This window comes from Cervus elaphus, chromosome 29 (assembly GCF_910594005.1).
Source record: "Cervus elaphus chromosome 29, mCerEla1.1, whole genome shotgun sequence".
NCBI classification, from domain to species: Eukaryota; Metazoa; Chordata; class Mammalia; order Artiodactyla; family Cervidae; genus Cervus; species Cervus elaphus.
The window spans coordinates 13,034,330-13,059,516 of NC_057843.1; the positions used below are offsets into that span (position 1 = coordinate 13,034,330).

A 25,187-nucleotide genomic window follows, 5' to 3' on the forward strand; every position below is an offset into this window, starting at 1 on the left:
TTCATTGCTGCAGTCAGTATCCACAGTGATTTTAGAGCCCAAGAAAATAAAATCTGTCCCTGTTTCCACTTTTTCCCCTTCTATTTGCCGTGAAGTGATGGGACAGCATGTCATGATCTTTGTTTTTTGAATACTGAGTTTTAAGCCAGCTTTTTCACTTTCCCTTTTCACTCTCATCAAGAAACTCTGTAGTTTGACTTCTCTTTCTGCCATTAGATTGATAACACGTGCATATCTGAGGTTGTTATATTTTTCCTGGCACTATTGATTCCAGCTTGTGATTCATACAGCCCGACATTTCACTTTATGTACTCTGCATATAAGTTAAATTAGCAGGCTTGTTTGGGTATATATTCAAAATAATTGAAAATAGGACCTCAAAGAGATATTTGCAAATTCATGACTGTTACATTATCATTCACAGTAGCCAAAAGTCGGAAGCAACCTAAATTATTCATCAACAGATGAATGGATAAAGAAAATGTGGTATATACATAGAGTGAAATATAGTACAGTCTTCAAAAAAGAATTAAATCTCCCTATATGCTGCAACATGGATTACCTTGGAGGACACTATGCTAAGTATAATAGTGAAAGTCTCTCAGTTGTATCCAACTCTTTGCGAACCCATGGAATTCTCCAGGCCAGAATAGTGGAGTGGGTAGCCTTTCCATTCTCTGGGGGATCTTCACAATCCAGGTTTCGAACTCAGGTCTCCTGCATTGCAGGTGGTTTCTTTACCAGCTGAGTCACCAGAAAAGCCCAAGAATGCTAGAGTGGGTAGCCTATCCCTTTTCGAGCAGATCTTCCCAACCAGGAACTGAACTGGGGTTTCCTGCATTACAGGTGAATTTTTTTCAAGTTGAGCTACCAGTTCAATTCTGCTCAGTCTCTCAGTAGTGTCTGACCATTTGTGACCCCACGGACTGCTGCGCGCCAGGCTTCACTGCCCATCACCAACTCCTGGAGTTTGCTCAAACTCATGTCCATTGAGTCAATGGTGCCAACTGACCATCTCATCCTCTGTTGACAGCTTCTCCTCCTGCCTTCAGTCTTTCCCAGCCTCAGGGTCTTTTTCAATGAGTCAGTTCTTCACATCAGGTGATCAGCATATTGGAGTTTCAGCTTCAGCATCAGTACTTCCAATGAATATTCAGGACTGATTTCCTTTAGGATGGACTGGTTGGATCTCCTTGCTGTCCAAGGGACTCTCAAGAGTCTTCTCCAGCACCACAGTTCAAAAGCATCAGTTCTTCTGTGCTTTTAGCTTTCTTTATCATCCAACTCTCACATCCACACTTGACTATGGGAAAAACCATAGCTTTGGCTAGATGTACCTTTGTTAGCAAAGTAATGTAACGTCTCTGCTTTTTAATATGCTATCTAGGTTGGTCATAGCTTTTCTCCCAAGGAGCAAGCATCTTTTAATTTCATGGCTGCAGTCACCATCTGCAGTGATTTTGTAGCCAATAAATAAATGAATAAATAAATAAATAAAGTCCATCACTGTTTCCATTGTTTTCCCATCTGTTTGCCGTGAAGTGATGAGACTGGATGCCATGATCATTTTTTGAATGTTGAGTTTTAATCCTGCTTTTTCACTCTCCTCTTTAACTTTCATCAAGAGGTTCTTTAGTTCTTCTTCACTTTCTGCCATTAGGGTGGTGTCATCTGCATATCTGAGGTTATTGATATTTCTTCTGGCAATCTTGATCCCGGTTTGTGCTTCATCCATCCTGGTATTTCACACGGTGTACTCCGCTTATAAGTGAAATAAGCAGGATGATAATATACAGCCTTGGCGTACTCCCTTCCCAATTTGGAACCTGTCTGTTGCTCCATGTCCAGTTCTAACTTTTGCTTCTTGATCTGCATTTCTCAGGAGGCAGGTCAGGTGGTCTGGTATTCCCATCTCTTGAAGAATTTTCTACCGTTTGTTGTGATCTACACAGTCAAAGGCTTTGGCATTTTGAATAAAGCAGAAGTAGATGTTTTTCTGGTATTTTCTTGCTTTTTGATGATCCAATGGATGTTGGCAATTTGATTTCTGGTTCCTCTGCCTTTTCTACCAGGGAAGCCCACAAAAGCCATGCACATAAAGACACATATTGTATGATTACACTTATATGATGTATCTAAAGTAGTCAAACTCTTATAGACTGAAAGTAGAAAGTTAGGGTAAGGAGTAAGGAGAAAAGGAAGAGTTGCTATTCAATGGGTATAGAGTTTCAATTTAGCATGATTAAAATGTTCTAGACATCTGTTACACAACTTTGTACATATGGGTAATAGAATTGTAATTTACATTTAAAATTGTTGGGATGGTGTAGTTTATGTATTTTTGAGTACACACAAAAATGAATGCACACATACTAAGGAAGAGGAGTGAAAAGTGCCTTGTGAGAAACCTCAACTCCAAATAGGCCAGTAAGTAAATTCAGGCAAGCATTCAGGTGCAATAAATATTGTTAATAACTATAGCAACACTTACTATTAGAACCTATTGTTTCTACTTGAAATAACTTCAAGATGCCAACCTATAATTCTCTATCCAGCAGTGATACCCTTCAAAAATAACGATCTAATAATGATGCTAGCAGAAAAGAAACAAAGCAGCAAGAAAAAGTGCTGTGAGGTTGTCAAAAACAATACAGAATCAAAGAAAATACTTAAAGCTGTGTTTAAGGATGAAAAAATAGTATTTCAAATGTTATCCAGTTTTAAGAAGAAATGTAAGACACAGAAGGCAAATATATGGTAAATCTAAATTTATATTATTTCATGATATAAATATTATTGACTGTAAAAGAATACTGACTGTAAGACTGATGTGATTATGACTATATAAAGCCACATATTATTTAATATTTACTGTAATTATTATATGGATATTAATTGTATAGAAAAATAATAATACTGATACAATGCTGAATAGGTCAGGAAGTGAGTAATTGGATTTGAATGTCTTAAGCCCATGAATTTTATGGGTAATGCTTAAGGTTTTTAATTTTGGCTAAGTTTTGTGGACCTGTAGATTAATGTTTTTCCTTGCTTTTGAAAAGTTGTTGACTGTTATGTCTTCAATAGTTTATGTTGTTCCACAGGGAAGCCTGGCATGCTGCAGTCCATGGGATCACAAAGAGTCCAAAACGGCTGAGAGACCGAACTAAACTCCTTGTAGACTCCAATTACACATACGTTGAAATATCTGGTAATATTTCACAACTTTTATATGCTCTTTTCCCTCTTGCTGTCCTTTTTCTAATTTGTATTTTAATTTGGAAGTTTTCTCTTGACTTGTCTTTAGCACACTAATTCTTTCCTCTGGTGAATATAGTCTACTGAGAAATCAATTAAAATATTTCTTTTGTCATCTCATTTTTCATTTCTTTTATTCTGATTTTTTAAAATAATTTCTTCTGGCTCAAATTTTCCATCTGTTAAACATATTTTCTACCTTTCTTACAAGATTGTTTATCCGATTTATTAGACCTACTTTAAGTCTCAGAATTAGTCTTTCAAGCATTTGAACCATTTCTAGGTTGTGTTTTGTTTTTTGGTTCTTGTCAGTGGTAATATATTGTCACTTGACACATATATTATATTTTGATTGAATGGTTGCCATTATGTGTAAAAGCAAACAAACAAAACCCCAAACCAAACACACACAAACACACACATATACTCAAGACTGAAGGAAATATGTTTTATTCCCCACAAAGGACTTTGAGTCTGTGTTTTCTTCCAGGTTATTAGTAGACTGGGGTGGTGATTTGAGGCTATCAAATGTCTTTTCACTGGGGAAGACTTTCCTTTTGCTTTGTTTTTGTCAGTTTATTATGATCTTAAAACTGTCTGAGGACAAAATCACAGACTTCCTTTAGCAGGTTTGTGATTTAAGAACACGCCACTGTTGTTTCTGGTTTCTCGCCCTGCCTTTGAACCTTCTCCAGAACTAATGCACCTTGGACACAGTGGGCCTTGTTCGTTTGGACATGGTATATCTAAGCTCTCTTGTCTCTCCCCAACATAGGGGAACTGCTACCTAGTGATAAATTCAGTAACTTGACTTCTGCTAAGGCTTCCCTTAGTTCTTTTCTCCCTTCACATTTCAACAGAGGCTATATACATGTATGGGGCAGGGGCAGACAAGGGAAAAGTCTCCTAGTATATTTATTTTTAGCCTATGATGTTATTTTTTGCTTTCTATTTTTTCAGCCTGTTCTAAGTTATTGTTTTTTTTTTTTTCTCTTCTTCCTTTTGACTTGATTGGTGTTGTTTGTTATTGAATTATTACCATCTATTAACAATAATTATACATTACTTAATACTGTTTAGTGAATTTTCTATAAATTTTGCCATTGATGGTTTAATTCCTAGTATTGAATGTAAATTAGTACTCCCTGTACAACTTATGGTTCTTAGAACACTTAAATCCACTTTCCCAATTGCAACTTTTATAGTATTTTACCAGCATAATTATTAGTGTTTAGTCAATAGTCATAAATTTTTTTTAAAAAGTCATAGCAATTTTAAGTTATGTATTCATAGCATTATTGTTTTATATGGTCAATTTTTATCACATAATTATTGTTGTTTTTATAGTTATGTGGATTTAGGTTTAACCACATATTCATCATCTTTTGTTCTTTATTTCTTTCTGAAGCTCCAGCTACTCTTTTCCTTTATCCTAAAAGACAGATTTTGATATTTCTTTTAATGTTGATCTCACACATTTGTCTTTTGTTTCTCTGATAATGTAAAGTAAAGCAAAGGCTTTACTTTTTATTTTGAGGGAGATGTTTGCTGGGTGTAGAATTCTAGTTTTCAACTTTGAAGATACTATTTCATTCCTGAGAGGTTTGCATTGTTTATGCTATGTGAAAAGATTTAATTTTGATTGTTTTAAAAAATGCATTTCTTTACAAATTTTCTACAAATTTGGTGTTTAATTACTTGGCAATGTTGTGTGTCTTTGTGTAAGTGTTATTCTTTATGGATTTCTCGTCATTTTAGATGTTATTTCTATCAATTTTGTTTTTCAGACTTAGTTATGCACATGCTATGCCTTCATAGCAGCTCCTGTATTTTCTTAGATATTTTAAATTCTGTATGCTTTTGTTTTTTCCTCTTTGTCTGTGTGTTTTATAGTCTATCATACAGTTGTTATTTCAGATGTGTAAAATCTTCTGTTGAAACCATCAATACAATTCTTAATTTCACTTATTATATTTTTTCTATATTTTCCAAGCTGCTTATTAAAAATCCAATTCACTGAATTCTTTTATCTTTAAAGAAAATTTTAGTTGTCTTTTAGTGCTTGAAAAATACTTAATAAAAGAGGATTTTCTTTGGTATATGTGTTATATAACTCCATTACCTAGAGCTCTTCCATGTCTATTTTTAGTATCTTTACTTTCTGTTCAAGTTTGTTCACAGTTGTCTTTTCCCCCTTTATGACTAGTTATTTTTTATGAGTGGCAGACATTGTACATAAAACAATTTAGAAGAGTGTAAAAATCTGAATAATTCGATCTCTGGTCAGCAGTTTTTTCCCCCCTAGTGAGTAGAAACTATGCTAGGAACAATGATATTATCTTGTCACAGTAATATTAGGGAGTTTCTTTGGGCCATTTGAGGGCCTGAAATTTTTCAGGTTATTCTTGTTCCTATGATATCTCCATCCAGTCTCCAACCTGGAAGCTGGGAGTTTTACCTAGACTACTACTTATTGGTAGGTTTTGAAATCTAATTTTATCTGTGTGGGCATATGAATCTTCCAGAAGCTTTCATTTGTTTTAGAGTGTGTTATGTCATTTTTGGATTATACATGTGATCTCATAGAGTGATTTCAAATGTTAATATCATTCCTTTGAATTCCTTTTTTCTCTCAGATCTTGTTCTAGAACCCTTAATACCGTTAATAAATTCTGATTGTTTCAAATAACTTTTTAGTAAAACTGTTTGTCTGGCTTTATTTCTAGCTCTCAGAAAGTCAAGTAGTTAAGATTACCAAGAATAACATGACTGTAATAGTATGTTCATTAGACTATTTTGAGGAATAGAGTTCAATGATTAGCTTTTTGTTTTTAATTTTTTTTATTTTTTTAAATTTAAATTATTTATTTATTTTACTTTACAACATTGTATTGCTTTTACCATACATTGACTTAAATCTGCCATGGGTGTACATGTGTTCCCCATCCTGAACCCCCATCCCCAAACCCTCCCCATCCCATCCCTCTGGGTCATCCCAGTGCACCAGCCCCGAGCATCCTGTCTCATGCTTCGAACCTGCACTGGTAATTCATTTCACATATGATAATTTACATGTTTCAGTGCCATTCTCCTATATCATCCCGTCCTTGCCCTCTCCCACAGAGTCCAAAAGACTGTTCAATACATCTGTGTCTCTCTTGCTGTCTGGCATACAGGGTTATCATTAACATCTTTCTAAATTCGATATACATGCATTAGTATATTGTATTGGTGTTTATCTTTCCGGCTTACTTCACTCTGTATAATGGGCTCCAGTTTCATCCATCTCACTAGAACTGATTCAAATGTATTCTTTTTAATGGCTGAGTAATATTCCATTGCACAGCTTTCTTATCCATTCGTCTGCTGATGGGCATCTAGGTCGCTTCCATGTCCTGGCTATTATAAACAGTGCTGTGATGAACATTGGGGTACATGTGTCTCTTTCAATTCTGGTTTCCGCAGTGTGTATGCCCAGCAGTGGGATTGCTGGGTCTTACGGCAATTCTATTTCCAGTTTTTTAAGGAATCTCCACACTGTTCTCCATAGTGGCTGTACTAGTTTGCATTCCCACCAATGGTGTAAAAGGGTTCCCTTTTCTCCACACCTGTCCAGCATTTATTGCTTGTAGACATTTTGATAGCAGTCATTCTGACTGGCATGTAATGGTACCTCATTGTGGTTTTGATTTGCATTTCTCTGATAATGAGTGATGTTGAGCATCTTTTCATGTGTTTAGAGAACTAACACCTATCCTACTCAAACTCTTCCAGAAAATTGCAGAGGAAGGTAAACTTCCAAACTCATTCTATGAGGCCACCATCACCCTAATTCCGAAACCAGACAAAGATACCACAAAAAAAGAAAACTACAGGCCAATATCACTGATGAACATAGACGCAAAAATCCTTAGCAAAATTCTAGCAAACAGAATCCAAAAACATATTAAAAAGATCATACATCATGACCAATTGGGCTTTATCCCAGGAATGCAAGGATTCTTCAATATCCACAAATCAATCAATGTAATACACCACATTAACAAATTGAAAGATAAAAATCATATGATTATCTCAATAGATGCAGAGAAAGTCTTTGACAAAATTCAACATCCATTTATGATAAAAATCCTCCGGAAAACAGGAATAGAAGGACCATACCTCAACATAATAAAAGCTATATATGACAAACCCTCAGCAAACATTATCCTCAGTGGTGAAAAATTGAAAGCATTTCCCCTAAAGTCAGGAACAAGACAAGGGTGCCCACTCTCACCACTACTATTCAACATAGTTTTGGAAGTTTTGGCCATAGCAAACAGAGCAGAAAAAGAAATAAAAGGAATCCAGATTGGAAAAGAAGTAAAACTCTCACTGTTTGCAGATGACATGATAGAAAACCCTAAAGACTGCACCAGAAAATTACTAGAGTTAGTCAGTGAATATAGTAAAGTTGCAGGATATAAAATTAACACACAGAAATCCCTTGCATTCCTATACACTAACAATGAGAAAACAGAAAGAGAAATTAAGGAAACAATACAATTCACCATTGCAACAAAATGAATAAAATACTTAGGAATAAATCTGCCTAAAGAAACAAAAGACCTATATCTAGAAAACTATAGAACACTGATGAAAGAAATCAAAGAGGACACAAATAGATGGAGAAATATACCATGCTTATGGATTGGAAGAATCAATATAGTGAAAATGACCATACTCCCCAAAGCAATCTATAGATTCAATGCAATCCCTATCAAGCTACCAATGGTATTTTTCAGAGAACTAGAACAAATTCACAATTTGTATTGAAATACAAAAACCCTTGAATAGCCAAAGCAATCTTGAGAAAGAAGAATGGAACTGGAGAAATCAACCTGCCTGACTTCAGTCTCTACTACAAAGCCACAGTCATCAAGATGGTGTGGTACTGGCACAAAGACATAAATATAGATCAATGGAACAGAATAGAAAGCCCAGAGATAAATCCACGAACCTATGGACACCTTATCTTTGACAAAGGAGGCAAGAATATACAATGGAGAAAAGAAAATCTCTTTAACAAGTGGTGCTGGGAAAAACTGGTCAAGTACTTGTAAAATAGTGAAACTAGAACATTTTCTAACACCATACACAAAAATAAACTCAAAATGGATTAAAGATCTAAATGTAAGACCAGAAACTATAAAACTCCTAGAGGAAACCATAGGCAAAACACTCTCCGACATAAATCACAGCAAGATCCTCTATGACCCACCTCCCAGAATATTGGAAATAAAAGCAAAAATATACAAATGGGACCTACTTAAAATTAAAAGCTTCTGCACAACAAAGGAAACTATAAGCAAAGTGAAAAGACAACCTTCAGAATGGGAGAAAATAATAGCAAATGAAGCAATGGACAAAGAATTAATCTCAAAAATATATAAGCAACTCCTGCAGCTCAATTCCAGAAAAATAAAAGGCCCAATCAAAAAATGGGCCAAAGAACTAAACAGACATTTCTCCAAAGAAGACATGCAGATAGCTTTTTGTTTTTAAAGGATAAATATGGTTTCAGAATAGAATTTATTGAGGGAAAGAGCAGAAATGAGAAGTATAAGCAGGAAGCTTTGCAATAATTCAAGCAAGAAATCATGGTGATGTGGAATAGGATGGTTATAGTGAGATTTTGAAAAGTAGCCACAATTTGTGTGTCATAGCTTAATTAGAGTTTAACCTACGTTTACGCTGAACATCCTCCCACATACAGATTTCGTGTTGCTGTTTTAGTCTACTAAAATTAGGAATGGATACATTCTCTACAGTCCATTTTATTATATACATATTGGGGAAAATAATAATATTGGATTAGTAGTTTCAGTATCAAATTTCTTTATATACATATATATATATATATCCCAGAAGTAATATTTTTAAAATGTAAAATTAATCATCCTTATCTTAACACCATTCAAATCAGGGACAAAGTAATATTTTATAACATAGTAAGTTAAACTTTTAATAATGTAGTATGTCTAATTTTATTACTTTTCAGGTGAAAAACCTGATTACTATTATCCAGTTCTAAGAGTTTGTGGTGCTTCTTATACTGAATCAACTACTCAATGTGATAGAAGTTATAAATATATGATTTTGTAATTTCCCATATTAAAAAGTGTGTTTCTCTAAGTATCTTTTGTGTCCAATAAAATAAAATCCTTCTTGTTAATGGAATCAATGGAATATTTAATTTTATCATAATGTATAATGCTAGTTTTGGGAGTAGGGTAGGTAAATGATTCAGGAGAGAGAGCCATTAGGACTTTTGGAGAAAGTAGTGATTCAGAAATTTATTTAGAGATGAAATTAATTGTAAATTCGAGAGGGAGTAAAGCTATATGTATGTATATATCATTCACATCATTAACTTGGGGCACACGATACTATTGGCAATGATAGGTAAATCTCAGTACTCTAGACTGGTGATAAGTTGCATAGTTACTGTTAGACGATGTGACGAATTGTGCAATCAGTCTGATTGGTTCACAAGAATGGATCACAAGAATATGTGAATGATTCCCAAATCATAACATAAGAATATATTATGATAATACTATAAGAGTATCATAACAATCAAATATATATTAAAGGGTTTGCCATATGTTTAAAATTTCTTTAGAATTTTACCCAACTTGAGATGTTATATGGTATGCATAATATAAATTGTAAATATACAGATAATTACATGATGCTAAATTTGACACAAAGGAATTATGAATTTCATTACTATTTCACATAGCCTCTATTTATATACATATCTGATAAATGTTAAAGTGATTTTTAGTTATTTGGAAATAATCATAAAATGTAATATATGTAAGTATAGTTTGGCCAGGTGATTTCTATAGCTGGTAAATATTTGTGACATACATAATGATGGAAATAATAAACTATAAAGTATTGCTGCTAACTTTTTTTTTCCTTTTTCATTTTTTAAAATTTATTTTAATTGGAGGCTAATTACTTTACAATGTTATGGTGCTTTTTGCCATACATTCACATGAATCAGCCATGGGTGTACTCATCATATTTTGCAATGGACTTTAAAGTCCTTTCTATAATTTTCCAGATATACCAGACTATATTTTAGTACTCCTGGGAATTTCAACTGCATAAACTGGCAGGTAACATGTGCAGCCAGATAGAGAATCAGCAGTTTAATTTGGTTATCATGTCATATCATGTAAAGTATTGAAATATATTCTAAGCCACATAGTTTAGGAATAGTCAAGAAAATTCAGACTTTAAATCGTGTGTAATTATGTAGAAGACAAAGAAACAGGATTCCCTTAGTTGGATAAACATATATCAACACATCAATATTTTCATATTTATCATTCATATACAGTGCACAAACGTCCATAGAGCTACTCAACAGCTTGAGTCTGCACCTCCCTCTCTCTCTGTCTGTCTCTGTCTCTTGCTATGCCACTTCTCTCATTTTCACCTGAGTTATTAAGTCATTTGCATGACTAATCTTTTCTGTAGAAGTAGTTTACTTAGAAAGGAGACTCAGCTAACATAGAGTATATCATACTTACAGTTATCCTTATAGTATAAAAATTAATTTTAATTCTTTATGGATTTTAACCCCCAAGAGGAACCTGTGGTAGTCTACTCAGTCTGCCATAACTAAATATCACAGACATGATGCCTTAAACCACAGAAATTTACTTTCTCACAGTTCTAGAAGCTAGAAATCCAAGATCAAGCTGCTTTTCAGTTAAGGCTCCTCTCCTATCCTAGTTCAGCTTTATATTAGGTGTAGAAGTCCATAGTGGGATGTTTAGTTTCCTCACCTCTCTCTTTTCTCCATCTAGACTGTTTCTTTCTTGCACAACTCCAGGTAACAGATATTTTCAATAAGATTTCTTGAAACCTTTCCTAATTGGCTTAAAGTAAAGAAGACCCCCCACATCATGCCCCTCTGCCCACCACTCATCATGGTCACCTTTGTCTAGGATATATAAAAATATATTCAAATGTATATATAAATATATATCCTGTTCAGTTTCATTCTTACTGGATATGCCAATTAATAACTTGGCCCAAAGATGGTGATCACTAGTGCTGGAGAAATTCTTTATCGTATTCCAGATGACCTTGAAACTTACTTCAAGATGTGGAAGGGATCTGATGCCAATATAATATTGCTAGCCCTTATGAATCACTTTGTCTTAGTGTTACATGTACATTTGTGATAAACTTAGGCATGGAATGATAAAAAATAACAATTTTCTATGAACTGTGTATATTAGAAATGACATGTTACAGTATGAAAGTCATTTGAAGCTTTTTTTTTTTAATATGCTGTTCTGATGCTTACCAATTTAGAGATTGGCAAAGTGCTCATATATCTCCTAGAAAATGTCAAATGTTTACTGTAACACTTTCCAAATACACATAAGCGCAGCTATATTGTGGCATATTGATTTTAAAAGAGTTGCATTGTTTTTTTTTTTAATCCAACTCTGTATCCATTTATTGTACTGTATTTTCTCCCATTAAGAGGTAGGCTCTATTTTTCCAGGCTCCCTTGGTGGCTCAGATGGTAAAGATATCTTTCCACAATGCAGAAGACCAGAGTTCAATCCCTGGGTTGGGACGATCCCCTGGAGAAGGAAATGGCTACCCACTCCAGTATTCTTACCTGGAGAATTCCATGGACAGAGGTGCCTGGTGGGCTATACTCCATGGGTTTGCAAAGAGCACACAAATGAGTGACTAACACTCTACTCTGCACCTATTTTTCCAGCTCTTAAATATGAGCTGGCTTTATTACCCACTTTGATGGTGTTCCAGTTCTAAACTTATTCTTCAGAAACACTAACTTGCTTTAACACATCTTCTGGAGTCTTGTTGTTAAGCTGCCCAGTTGTGTCCGACTCTTTGCAAACCCGTGGACCACAGCATACCGGGCCTACCTGTCTCTCACCATCTCCTGAGGTTTTTCCAAGTTCATGTTCATTGCATCAGTGACGCCACCCAACCATCTCATCCTGTGACACCCTCTTCTCCTTTTGCCCTCAATCTTTCCCAGCATCAGGGACTTTTCAAATGAGTTGTCTCTTTGCATCAGATGACCAAAATACCGGAGCTTCAGCTTCAGCATCAATACTTCCAGTGAGTATTCAGAGTTGATCTGCCTTCAGATTGACTGGCTTGATCTCCTTGCTGTCCAAGGGAATTTCAGGAGTCTTCTTCAGTACTACAGTTGAAGTTTAAAGGCATCAATTCTTTGGCATTCTGCTTTCTTTACGGTCCAGCTCTCACAACTCTCACAACCAAACATGACCACTGGGAAGACCATGGCCTTGAATAAGGACCTTTGTCGGCAGAGTAATGTCTCTGCTTTTCAACACCTTGTCTCAGTTTGTCATTGCTTTCTTGCCAAGAATTAATTGTCTTCTTAATTCAGGGCTGTAGTCATTGTCCACAGTGATTTTGAAGCCTGAGAAGAGGGAATCTGTTACTATTTCCACCTTTTCCCCTTCTATTTGCCATGCAGTAATGGGGCTGGTTGCCATGATCTTAGTTGTTTTTTTGTTTGTTTGTTTGTTTTTGAGATTTTATTCAGTCTTTTTAAAAAAGCATTTACTTATTTTAATTGGAGGCTAATTACTTTACAATATTGTAGTGGTTTTTTCCATACATTGACATGAATCAGCCATGGGTGTACATGTGTCCCCCATCCTGAACCCCCCTCCCACTTCCCTCCCCAACCCATCCCTCAGGGTCATTACCGGCCCTGAGCGCCCTGTTTCATGCATCAAACCTGGACGGGCAATCTGTTTCACATATGATAATATACATGTTTCAATGCTATTCTCTCAAATCATCCACCCTTGCCTTCTCCCACAGAGTCCAAAAGTCTGTTCTATACATCTGTGTCTCTTTTGCTGTTTCGCATATAGGGTCATCATTACCATCTTTCTAAATTCCATATATATGCATTAGTAAACTGTATTGTTGTTTTTTTCTTTCTGACTTACTTCACTCTGTATAATAGGCTCCAGTTTCATCCACCTCATTAGAACTGATTCAAATGCATTCTTTTTAATGGCTGAATAATATTCCTTTGTGTATATGTACCACAGCTTTCTTATCCATTCATCTGCTGATGGACATCTAAGTTGCTTCCATGTCCTGGCTATTATTAACAGTGCTGCAATGATCTTAGTTTTTACTTTTTTATTATTTAGTCTGGAGTCTAGCTATCCTATAAAATAGCCTACGCTAGTCTAATGAACATTGTAAGAAACTTGGCCCAGTCATTACAATTGCCCAAATGAACAGCCGACCAGCCACCAATTGCTCAAATGAACAGCCAGCCAACTGTAGTCAGACAATCCTACATCAGCTACAGCTGACCAGACAGCTGAGTGCAGAATCCTAATTAAGGACTGAGATCAAACAGACCCCAAATAAGAACCACCCAGCTGACCACTGAGATTAAGATGATGTGTCATGAAACAATATCTAACTGACACAAATATATTAATATTAGTTACAATGCTTTTGTGGCTCAAATGGTAAAGAATCTGCCAGCAATACTGAAGACCTGGGTTCGATCCATGGGTTGGGAAGATCCCCTGGATGAGGAAACAGCTACCCACTCCAGTATTCTGGCCTGGAGAATTTCATGGGCAGAGGAGCCTGGCAGGCTATAATCTATGGGGATTGCAAAGACTCGGACTTGACTGAGGGACTTTCACTTTCAAAATATTATTTGGCACACACGTATACACAGTATTTAAGCCATTGTTAGTATGTATATAGGCATTAATTTCGGTTTATAAAATTCTAAACAGAGGTCAATACAACTAATAACCACGAGGAATTTTGGCCATCGAATCACCAACAACAAAGAATTTGACCACTTTTCAAACAGACAAAATTAATAGGGACAGTTTTATGTTGCATGTAGTATAATGATATATTCCAAATATTTGTTGACTCCTTAAAAAACAGTGGAACAGGAATTTTTCAGTTCAAGTGTCGACCATCTGGTAAATTCTTACAATCTATGTCTTTTAAGATATATTTAACAATTGATGCTCAACTGTAAAGATTTAATGCCATGGTATATATGCATAGAGTAGATAAATAAATTGTAAAGAAGAAATGTGGAGAGAGGGATGGGGCACAGAGAGAGAGGGAGAGAGAGGAAAAACAAGAAGGAGGAAGGAAGGGGAGAGGAGGAGCGGGGAAGAAAGAGAGAATATGGTAAACATTAAGTATTTAATGTTAACCCACCAGTAGTTTTCATGTGAGAACAGAACTGAAAATGTACTGGGGACATCTGCATGTTCTCAGTGAATGGGCAGAATTAGGGCATAACATGAGGTGGGTGTTAACTATTGACATTTAATAAGTGGGGTCCTGACATGCGAGCTTCGTATATATCCATACCTAGAATTACTCTACACAGTAAAAAATTAGGACATCTAAAATTTCAGTAATACCTACAATGAAAACTGCTGAATGTAAATGGCTAAAAAGAAGGCATGTCTACCGAAATGTACTGGAAGGATTTCACTGGACTTTTTGCCATTCATACAACACAGAGCCAAGGGTATTCATCTACTGACTCAGTGTGGTATCTCTCAATAACTGGCTTAATAAAAGAACTTTGATTTGAAGAGACCCTCCAACATATATCATGCCATCATATTTTCTACAAGACTAATTGTAATTAATATTACTATTTTGCACAAACACTTTCTTGAAAGGTTGAGAATGGTTAAAATAGTAGACATCCATTTTTACATTACATCATTGGGGAAAAAGTGGAATTATATGACTATGTATATGCCAACATAACTGAAACTATTGACTTTCAAAATGTGACAATATAAGGGAAAAAGGAAAGGATTACAGAGTGAGAGTCCTCTTCCTGATTTGAGTGGTGATCAGTGATCTAGAAATTCCATGAAGATCACGTTCAGTAGTTACTTTCTTTCATAAGAGCCTCACCAAGAACCCACAATGATCTTTGTGACAAGTTGGTGATATAATACCTAATATTCACCATCGCCACTTGAAACTGCACCAGGATGGATGATCTTTTGTACATGCAAAAGTGAAAGCTGGCTTTGCTCTTTTAGCTAATTAGTGATGGATTCTAAATTGTTCTGAAGTGTCAATCCTGGAAATTCTAAGACTAACTAATATTTAAAAATTCTGAATATGAGTTTGTATTAGCCCTTAAATATTTTCCAGCTCATATCTGTTTAATATCAACTTGTGAATTGGAATCTTGTCTCTGTATTTTTGGTCTTTTTTTTTTTCTTGTTAATTTAGCTGCCATCTTCTTATAAAACCAAAGCAAAAAAGACAAAGCAAATAGTAGCCCTATCATTGAATACTTCTTAATACTCTCACAATTTGGCTACATGAACACATATCCTTAGAAAACAGAAAAATATGGCCCACCAAAGGAAAAATCAAATGATTGAAAACATCATTGAGGAAGCCCAGTGTTTGGATTTGTAGACAAAACCTTTAAATCAACTTGACCTAGTATTAAAAAGGGAAAGGAAACTAAGAAAACAATGTATGAAGTAAATATAAATGTTTGTGAGGAGAAATATAAATATACACACATATAAAGTACCCAAATAGGAATTCTAGAGCTGAAAAGTAAAAGAACTAAAATTAGAATTTTAGAAATATTTTGATTCCATTGAGAAATAAGCAAAATCCAATATTAAAACTTAAAGGCATGTAACTAAATAGGTTTTTCTTTTTTCATTGGCTTCTAGAACCAATGAAAATAACCAATTTATTTAACCAATTATTTAACCAAATAACCACATATATTTAATGAAATAACCAATTTATTTCTGTCTTCAGAAATAAATATATTGTCTTAGGGTAGAAAATTGAGTCTTTAATACTCAATATGAATATTTAATTTTTATCCTCTTGGTGTTTACGAGGACTGTAAAGAAAAACAAATGAAACAAAGTGAAACACAGGACAAAGAATAAAAAAAAAATGATGACAGTAATTTTCTACCCCTACAATACAAAATATGATGCCTTGCAAATATTAAATGTGTATTAAAAATATATATTGCCTGCTTCCTTAGAATATATTATCTTGGCTTCCTTAACTAACTGAGCTTTTCCATGGCATGTTTTAAGTTTTCTTTAAAATCCACCCTTACATTAGTCAATGTACATGCATGTAGAACATAGCTGTAGTTTTATGACCAAATAATGTTCATATTCAATATATTTTTTTCTAGTTTAAGGTTTCCTCTCTTTAATATTTTTTACTGTAATATGTATCAGTTCAGTCAGTCAGTTCAGTCGCTCAGTCGTGTCCGACTCTTGCGACCCCATGAATCGCAGCACGCCAGGCCTCATGTCCATCACCAACTCCCGGAGTTTACTCTAACTCTTGTCCGTGGAGTCGGTGATGCCATCCAGCCATCTCATCCTCTGTCGTCCCCTTCTCCTCCTGCCCCCAATCCCTCCCAGCATCAGGGTCTTTTCCAATGAGTCAACACTTTGCATGAGGTGGCCAAAGTATTGGAGTTTCAGCTTCAGCATCAGTCCTTCCAATGGACACCCAGGACTGATCTCCTTTAGGATGGACTGGTTGGATCTCCTTTCAGTCCAAGGGACTCTCAAGAGTCTTCTCCAACACCACAGTTCAAAAGCATCAATTCTTCGGTGCTCAGCTTTCTTCACAGTCCAACTCTCACATCCCTACATGACCACTGGAAAAACCCTAGCCTTGACCAGATGGACCTTTGTTGGCTAAGTAATGCCTCTGCTTTTTAATATGCTATCTAGGTTGGTCATAACTTTCCTTCCAAGGAGTAAGCGTCTCTTAATTACATGGCTGCAGTCACCATCTGCAGTGATTTTGGAGCCCCAAAAAATAAAGTCTGACACTGTTTCCACTCTTTCCCCATCTATTTGCCATGAAGTGATGGGACCAGATGCCATGATCCTAGTTTTCTGAATGTTGAGCTTTAAGCCAACTTTTTCACTCTCCTCTTTCACTTTTATCAAGAGGCTTTTTAGTTCCTCTTCACTTTCTGCCATAAGGGTGGTGTCATCTGCATATTTGAGGTTATTGATTTTTCTCCCGGCAATCTTGATTCCAGCTTGTGCTTCTTCCAGCCCAGCATTTCTCATGATGCGCTCTGCATATAAGTTAAATAAGCAGGGTGATAATATACAGCCTTGACATACTCCTTTTCCTATTTGGAACCAGTCTATTGTTCCATGTCCAGTTCTAACTGTTGCTTCTTGCTCTGCGTACAGATTTCTCAGAAGGCAGGTCTGGTGGTCTGGTATTCCCATCTCTTTCAGAATTTTCCACAGTTTGTTGTGATCCACACAGTCAAAGGCTTTGGCATAGTCAATAAAGCAGAAACAGATGTTTTTCTGGAACTCCCTTGCTTTTTCAATGATCCAGCAGATGTTGGCAATTTGATCTCTGGTTGCTCTGCCTTTTATAAAGCCAGCTTGAACATCTGTAAGTTCATGATTCACTTATTGCTGAAGCCTGGCTTGGAGAATTTTGAGCATTACTTTACTAGCGTGTGAGATGAGTGCAACTTTGTGGTAGTTTGAGCATTCTTTGGGATTGGAATGACAACTGACCTTTTCCAGTCCTGTGGCCACTGCTGAGTTTTCCAAATTTGCTGGCATGTTGAGTGCAGCACTTTCACAGCATCATCTTTCAGGATTTGAAATAGCTCAGCTGGAATTCCATCACATCCACTAGCTTTGTTCTTAGTGATGCTTTCTAAGGCCCACTTGACTTCACATTCCAGGATTTCTGGCTCTAGGTGAATGATCACACCATTGTGATTATCTGGTTTATGAAGACTTTTTGTACAGTTCTTCTGTGTATTCTTGCCACCTCTTCTTAATATCTTCTGCTTCAATTAGAATATGTGTGTTTGTGTGTGCATATATATATATATATAAATATATATATATATCTTCTAACCTATCAATTTAATTAACTTTGCCTTAATAAACATTGGTCAAAGTAGTAATCTTAACTTCATAGTGAATTATTGACTCCAGTTCCCACAAAGAAAAATTAAACTTGGAAACTTTTTAATTTAGTTAGTTGTATACAAAAATCTATTATTTTGAAAATCATAGTCCTATTTATTATTTACAAGGTGTTTGAGTCATCATTAAATCCTAAAATATATGGACCTTCAGCTTGGTATAAGTTCTACTTGAAAGCTGCTCTTTGAAACCTCACCTTATTGGTGTCTATTAGAGATAACTTTGAAGTTTTTTTTTATGACAGCAGGAAGCAAAAACCCACTTCAATGAGTGCTATTTTAAACTGAAAGCAGCAGTTATCAGTAATGATATTGTGAGTTGTTATACTAAGCAAACACTTTTCCTAAGCAAAGATTTTGATTATCTGTGGTCTTTTCCTTTCAAGTCTGTCTCCAGATAGATAATGTTACTGCTCTGAAGAAAATAACTGTGGCAACAAAGTGGTGTGTGTGTCACAGAGAGAGAGCTGATTGTGAAGGAGGCATGCTAATGGTAGCATATAGAGAAGTGGGGAAAAGTGTGAAATAAGGCAAAAGCATTGGAGAATTTTGTTTATTTTTAATGTCTTAAGATTTTTATATTACAGACCTGCATCTCTGTACATTTTTCACAGAAGGATCATTACCAGTATCTCAGATAGCCTGAGTGTGCAAAAATCGAGAATTTTGTTTATATGTTCACTTTTTAAAAGTCATCTTTGTAATCAATTGTATCCTGTTAAAACCTTTATGTGTATATATGCAGTTGCCCAGTGGAAAATATTACTAATAGATATAATTTGATTTCTTTTCATGATGTATAATATCTTGTATGGCTCAGATGGTATAGAATCTGCCTGCAATGCATGAGACTCAGGTTCAGTCCCTGGGTCAGAAAGATCCCCTAGAGAAGGGAATGGCAACCCACTCCAGAATACTTGCCTGGAAAATCCCATGGACAGAAGATCCAGGGAGGCTACAGCACATGGGATTGCAAAGAGTTGGACATGACTGAGCAACTAACACTTTCTTCTATAGGGTTTTCCTAGGGGCTCAGTTGGTAAAGAGTCTGCCTGCAATGCAGGAGACCTGGGTTCAATCACCCGGTCGGGAAGATCCCCTGGAGAAGGAAATGGAACCCACTCCACTACTCTTGCCTGGAGTATTCCATGGACAGAGGAGCCAGGTAGGCTACAGTCCATGGGATCTCATGACTGTGCAGCTTTCACCTCATGATGTATGGATTGTCTGAGGAGAGAAGTGATATATGGATACCCGAAAGAAAGATTTCATGGAGATTAAAACCATAATGGATATCCAACAGAAAAACCTGTGAGAGAAATTATTCTTATCTGATTATTTAGTGTGATTTTTATTTCTCTCACATATACACGTTTCTATTTGTGTTGTTCAGTGGTGTGAAATGGGAAGGCAGCAGTTTATTCACATAACTCTTTCTTTTAAGAATCAAGTTCTCTGTCTTGACCCCCAAAGGAGACTCTGACCTAATTGTTGTTTAGTCACTGAGCTGTATTCAACTGTTTTGCCATCCATTAGCTGTAGCCCACCAGGCTCCTCTGTCCATGGGATTCCCAGTGATCTTCCAAACCCAGGGATCTAATCTGTGTCTCCTGTATTGGCAGGCCGATTCTTTACCACTGAGCCACCAGGGAAGCCCTCTATCTAATTGCCTAATTATATTATGTAACATAGTAAAAACATGTCTCAAAATTGAGTCTACTGATAAAGCCAGTTAGACAAATGTTCTTTGCTTTCTGTTCCAGTCTTTTTCACCATAATACTTATTGAAGAGAACGATCTTCACAAATGTTGGTGACCCTTTATTAGTCAAAGTAAAAATAAATTAGTTTCTTACTTAGAACCCATAGCCTCAATGGGAAGATATAACCTAAGTTACGTCTTATAAGTCACATGATTCAAAGCTTAAATTGTCAGTAAATGAGTATGGGTTAAGTTACAGAAGAAAAAGATTAGCAGTATAGATTGTAGTGAAACAAATTTTCACATAAATATTTCAAGTCCCTTATGTGTCAACTACACATTCCAAAATGTGAATCATGAGATTTTATGGATAGTAGAACTTTTAAACTGGGAAATGTCACAGGGAAAATGAATGCCATTCAATGACCGAAGAGTGATTGCCTTTGTTTTTATTGCTAAGGCAGTGACAAAAACTTACAAGTCTTACTAAGCATTATAAATGCAACTGATAATGTGGCAATAAAAGATATCTCTTATGACAGACAGAGATACTAAGTTCTGAAGTTTTCTGATTTATGTGTCTCGAGAAATATGAGACCACAAATATAGTTGAGCACATGGAACAGTCAGGTTACATTTGTAAATTCAAGATCTCTGTTATCTAGAAAGGAAGAAAGAAGGGGAAGGATAGAGGGAAGGTTAGGCAAAGGGGGAAAGGAGAAGGAAGGGAGAATTCAGCGTTTTTCTGTTGCTTCTCACTGCAAGCATTCACAGATTCTGAGTTTTATACCCCATTAACATCTGTGCCTTCCAACTCCTTTCTCCTCAAGGAAGCATATCCCTGAAAAATGTCCTTCTTGAATGTGATGCTCTAGAGACTTCCCAGGTAGTCCAGTGGTTAAGACTTTGCCTTCCAGTCCAGAGGATGTGGGTGCCATCTCTGGTTGGGAGCTAAGATCCCACATGCCTCACAGCCAGAAAGCAAATCATAAAACAGAAACAGTGCTATAACAAATCCAGTAAAGACATTAAAAATGGTCTACATTAAAAAAAAAAATCTTAAAAAACTAACAAACAACAAACATGATGCTCTGTGATCCTTCATCTAAGAGGAGGAAAGAAGACTATGATTCTACTTCCTTTTTTAAGTTAAATCGTTTATGGTCTTTTATGATTTGTGCCTCATAGCAAACAAATCTTAGGCTGTTTTCAGATTAGGAGTTTCTCAGCTCTTGTTCATACATTTCACAAGATTTTAGAATCTCAGGAAGAGTATTAGAACCAACAGAAGGAGCAACTCTCTGATCCCCTTAGTATTGATCAGTTTGCTTTGGATGATGCATTTCCAGACTCATTGTTTGAAAGATAATTCTTTCTGTTTCACCCGTTGGATATTTGCTTGTAATTCCATCCACAGTTCCAGGATTTATCCTGTGAAATAATATAGAAAATAACCTATCCCTCTTCTGCATATTGTTGTTATTATTCAGTCCTGTCCATTTCTTTGTGACCCTATTTACTGCAGCACGCCAGGCTTCCCTGTCCTTCACCATCTCCTGGAGTTTGCACAAATTCATGTCCATTTTTTTCTTCAAGAGAACACTTAAAATTTGGAACATGATTGTATCTCTGCTTCCAGTCTTCTTTTAGCTGAACGGTTTGCTTCACGGTAGTTCTTATTCACATTGGCTTGAATTCTCCAGTATTGTTAGAAATGCTTATTTAGTACTGCAAACTGTTACATTTAATAGGTTTTCCTTAATTTATTATGTTGGCCTCCTGTTATTGTTTATTTTCATTTTCCATGGTTGTAAATGGTGAAACAACTAATAAGTATGCATTTTTTTTTTCTAGTATCTTGAAATACATTCTTTGGATAGATAAAGATGCTCAAACAGCTTAATTGTCTGGTAGGCATTTTTATTTTACTTTTACAAATTGTCTGTTGCATTGATCATTAGAGTGTTACCTGATTTTACAGATCACCCCAAGATGGATAAAGGCTTTAACAAAACAGAAGTTAATTCCTTAGTCCCCTAATGTTCTGTGTGACATCTGGCAGGCAGTAAGTTTAATGTATGTGGGGAATTCTGTGTGCCTATTCCAGAAGTTATGCTTTGAGAAAGAGAGGGATATGCATCTCTTCCTACCTTCTCTGATTAAATGAGAGATGAGATCACATAGTGGGTGCTCGATGAATATACTGAATGGATGAATGAATTAATGGGAGAATAACTGGAAGAAAAAGAAATATATGCTAAGTTGAGAGACACAGAGTTTCTAGGACAGGCATTAAAAGCCCTCTAGCAGATGAGAAGATCATGACCCCCCTGCCCTCACCGTCCCAAAGATTTTCTGTTCATTGGAATTATGCTCTTCAGTTTCCGAGGTCATAACACTTCTCTAGTTTCCCTCTTTACTATGTCAGAGACCACTGTGTGTGTTTTTACACAGAAACTGCTCTTTCTCTATTTTCTCTTTAAAAAATGAATCATTTGAATCAGTCCTAATGAGATGGATGAAACTGGAGCCCCTTATACAGAGTGAAGTAAGCCAGAAAGATAAAGAACATTACAGCATACTAACACATATATATGGAATTTAGAAAGATGGTAACGATAACCCTATATGCAAAACAGAAAAAGAGACACAGAAATACAGAACAGACTTTTGAACTCTGTGGGAGAATGTGAGGGTGGGATATTTCAAAAGAACAGCATGTATACTATCTATGGTGAAACAGATCACCAGCCCAGGTGGGATGCATGAGACAAGTGCTCGGGCCTGGTGCACTGGGAAGACCCAGAGGAATTGGGTGGAGAGGGAGGTGGGAGGGGGGATCAGGATGGGGAATACGTGTAAATCTATGGCTGATTCATATCAATGTATGACAAAAATAAATAAATTAATTAATTAAAAAAAAATGAATCAATTGTTCTTTATTGCATGCTGCAAGGTACTTAACATAGATTAGTATTTTATCTGATTTTTAAAACAGCCCTGAGAGAAAGGTATTATCTATATTTTATTTAAATAAATCAATAAAAACTATGGTTTAGGGTGGTGATCACACATAAAATCGCATTGCAAGTAAGTAGTAAAACGAGAATTTGATCTTGAGTCTGCAGCTTCAGTGCATTTCCCTTTCACTGGGTTGGCATCTTATCATTGCTTTGTTTCTCTCTTTTCTTCTCTCCTCTCCTCTCTCTGGTTTATTTAAGTCTCCTTCATGACATCATCTGCGGTTTAGATACTTGTTCCTAGATGTGGGTTCTAAAGCCATATAGAGGAAACTGTTCAGGGAATTTCATTTTTCCGTAACATGGCCAAATAACCTAGCAGGCCTCTGTCTTCTCAAATAAAGTGCCATGCATTTACTTATGATTCCCACTGAACCATATCTTTTCTCTATAGTTAGATTTTAGCATGAAGCGTTTTTGTTTACTATATTTATCCACTATAATGTAATTTTTAAATTTATGTCTTTCTAGTAGATTGCCAAAATCAAATTATAGAACATATCTGCTTTCTTATTGCTGTTGTCCAGAATACAATAACAAATCTGTGTTAAACTTTCTTACAAGTTATAGCCATTCATTAGTTTTTAATGTAACAACTTATTAAAAATAATTAAATAAAGGAAGAATAGTGGAAGAAAAAATGAGAGAAGGAAGAATGGAAAGAAAGAATGAAGAAAGAAATAGTGATTAACTTTCTACCCTCTCCTCACAAGTGTTCCTACTTGGTCATCTTATTTTTAACTTGTAGACCATTTTCTTTTCCATGGTAAATGACCAAAGAAAGAAGCAGCTTAATATTTTATTTCAGCGGTAATGATAGTTTTTACCTGTGTTATCATTGGCATGATGTTTTTTTCATTTCAGTGGAGAAAAACACATTCTCACTGCTTTCTGTTTGTTCCTGGGTATAATTTTTCCGATGCCCAACTTATGTGTACCTTAGGTACAGTCATTTATATTTAGTTAGGGGGGTTAATGAATGGGAAAGCCATGTATGTTATGAGATTTTGATGAGTTTGTTGTTTTCGGTGGGAAATTTGTGGAGAAAAAGCTGCAAATGAAGCATAACAATAACACATTAAAGAACTGAGCCCTGAGTCTATAATTTTGAATTGTGTGTCTCTGTTGATCTAAAACTTCCAGAATTAGAAGGCAGTAAGAGTTTTGAAGTGTTGAAGTGAGAACATCATAAACCAACTCCTTAGGGAAGAGGTGGGGCAGGTTAGTAACTATTCACCAAATTATCTTGATTTCTTCTCAGTCCCATAATAGAATGGATATTAAAGATATATCATTGATGAGTGCACATATTGGTAAGAAATGTGAGTACAAATGACTAGGGTTATTCCTGGAGATGGGCCATACAAATCACTCCAGGGTTCTTAATTTTTTAACAGTATTGCCAAGTGAGCTGCTAGATTTTATTTCCTACAACTAAAGACACATGCAAATGCTAAATGTGATGTAATATCTTAAGAACTGCCTTATGATTATAATTGAGATTCATATTCTATTTTTCAGTGATATCTTTACTACGAAAAGTCATTGTCATGGTATACCCCAGTGAAAGATGAGTATTTGACCTAATAACAATTAGCCCCCTTTATCTCCTAATATATATGCTCTGTATGTATGTGTATGTGCTCAGTTGTGCCTACTCTTTTCAACCCCGTGGACTGTAGCTCACCAGGCTCCTCTGTCCATGGGATTTTCCAGGCAAGAATACGGGAGTGGGTTGCCATTTCCTCCTCCAGGGGATGTTTCTGACCCAGAGTTTGAACCAGCATCTCCTGTGCCTCCTGCATTGCAGGCAGATACTTTACCTCTGAGCCACTGGGGAAGCCCATTATATATTTGTTGAGTTATATACTAGTTGAAGTTATATAAGTTATATGTTCGTTGAATATATATGCTAGTTGAAGTTTTTGCTGAACAGCCTTGGGAAGCCTTTCACTGAAGCAGTAATTCATCCATAAAGTTATATTGGGAACAATTGGCATAAACTATTCACCATCACACTGTATTCTTATGATGACCTAGTCAACGAACTACAGAATACTTGTTTTCAGATGTACCCAGAATACCTAGAAAATTAATATCTTACATTTTAAATAAAA

The 25,187-nt window shown here is 35.8% G+C and overlaps 1 long non-coding RNA gene across 1 annotated transcript in view; it reads left to right on the forward strand.

Annotated features, from left to right (window-relative positions):
- Nucleotides 1-25,187, forward strand: part of LOC122685995 — a 225,212-nt gene that overhangs the window by 124,850 nt on the left and 75,175 nt on the right. Inside the window, exon 2 of the long non-coding RNA XR_006338602.1 lies at nt 3,105-3,211. This is a non-coding gene — a long non-coding RNA (uncharacterized LOC122685995). The remainder of the gene's footprint in view (nt 1-3,104; nt 3,212-25,187) is intronic.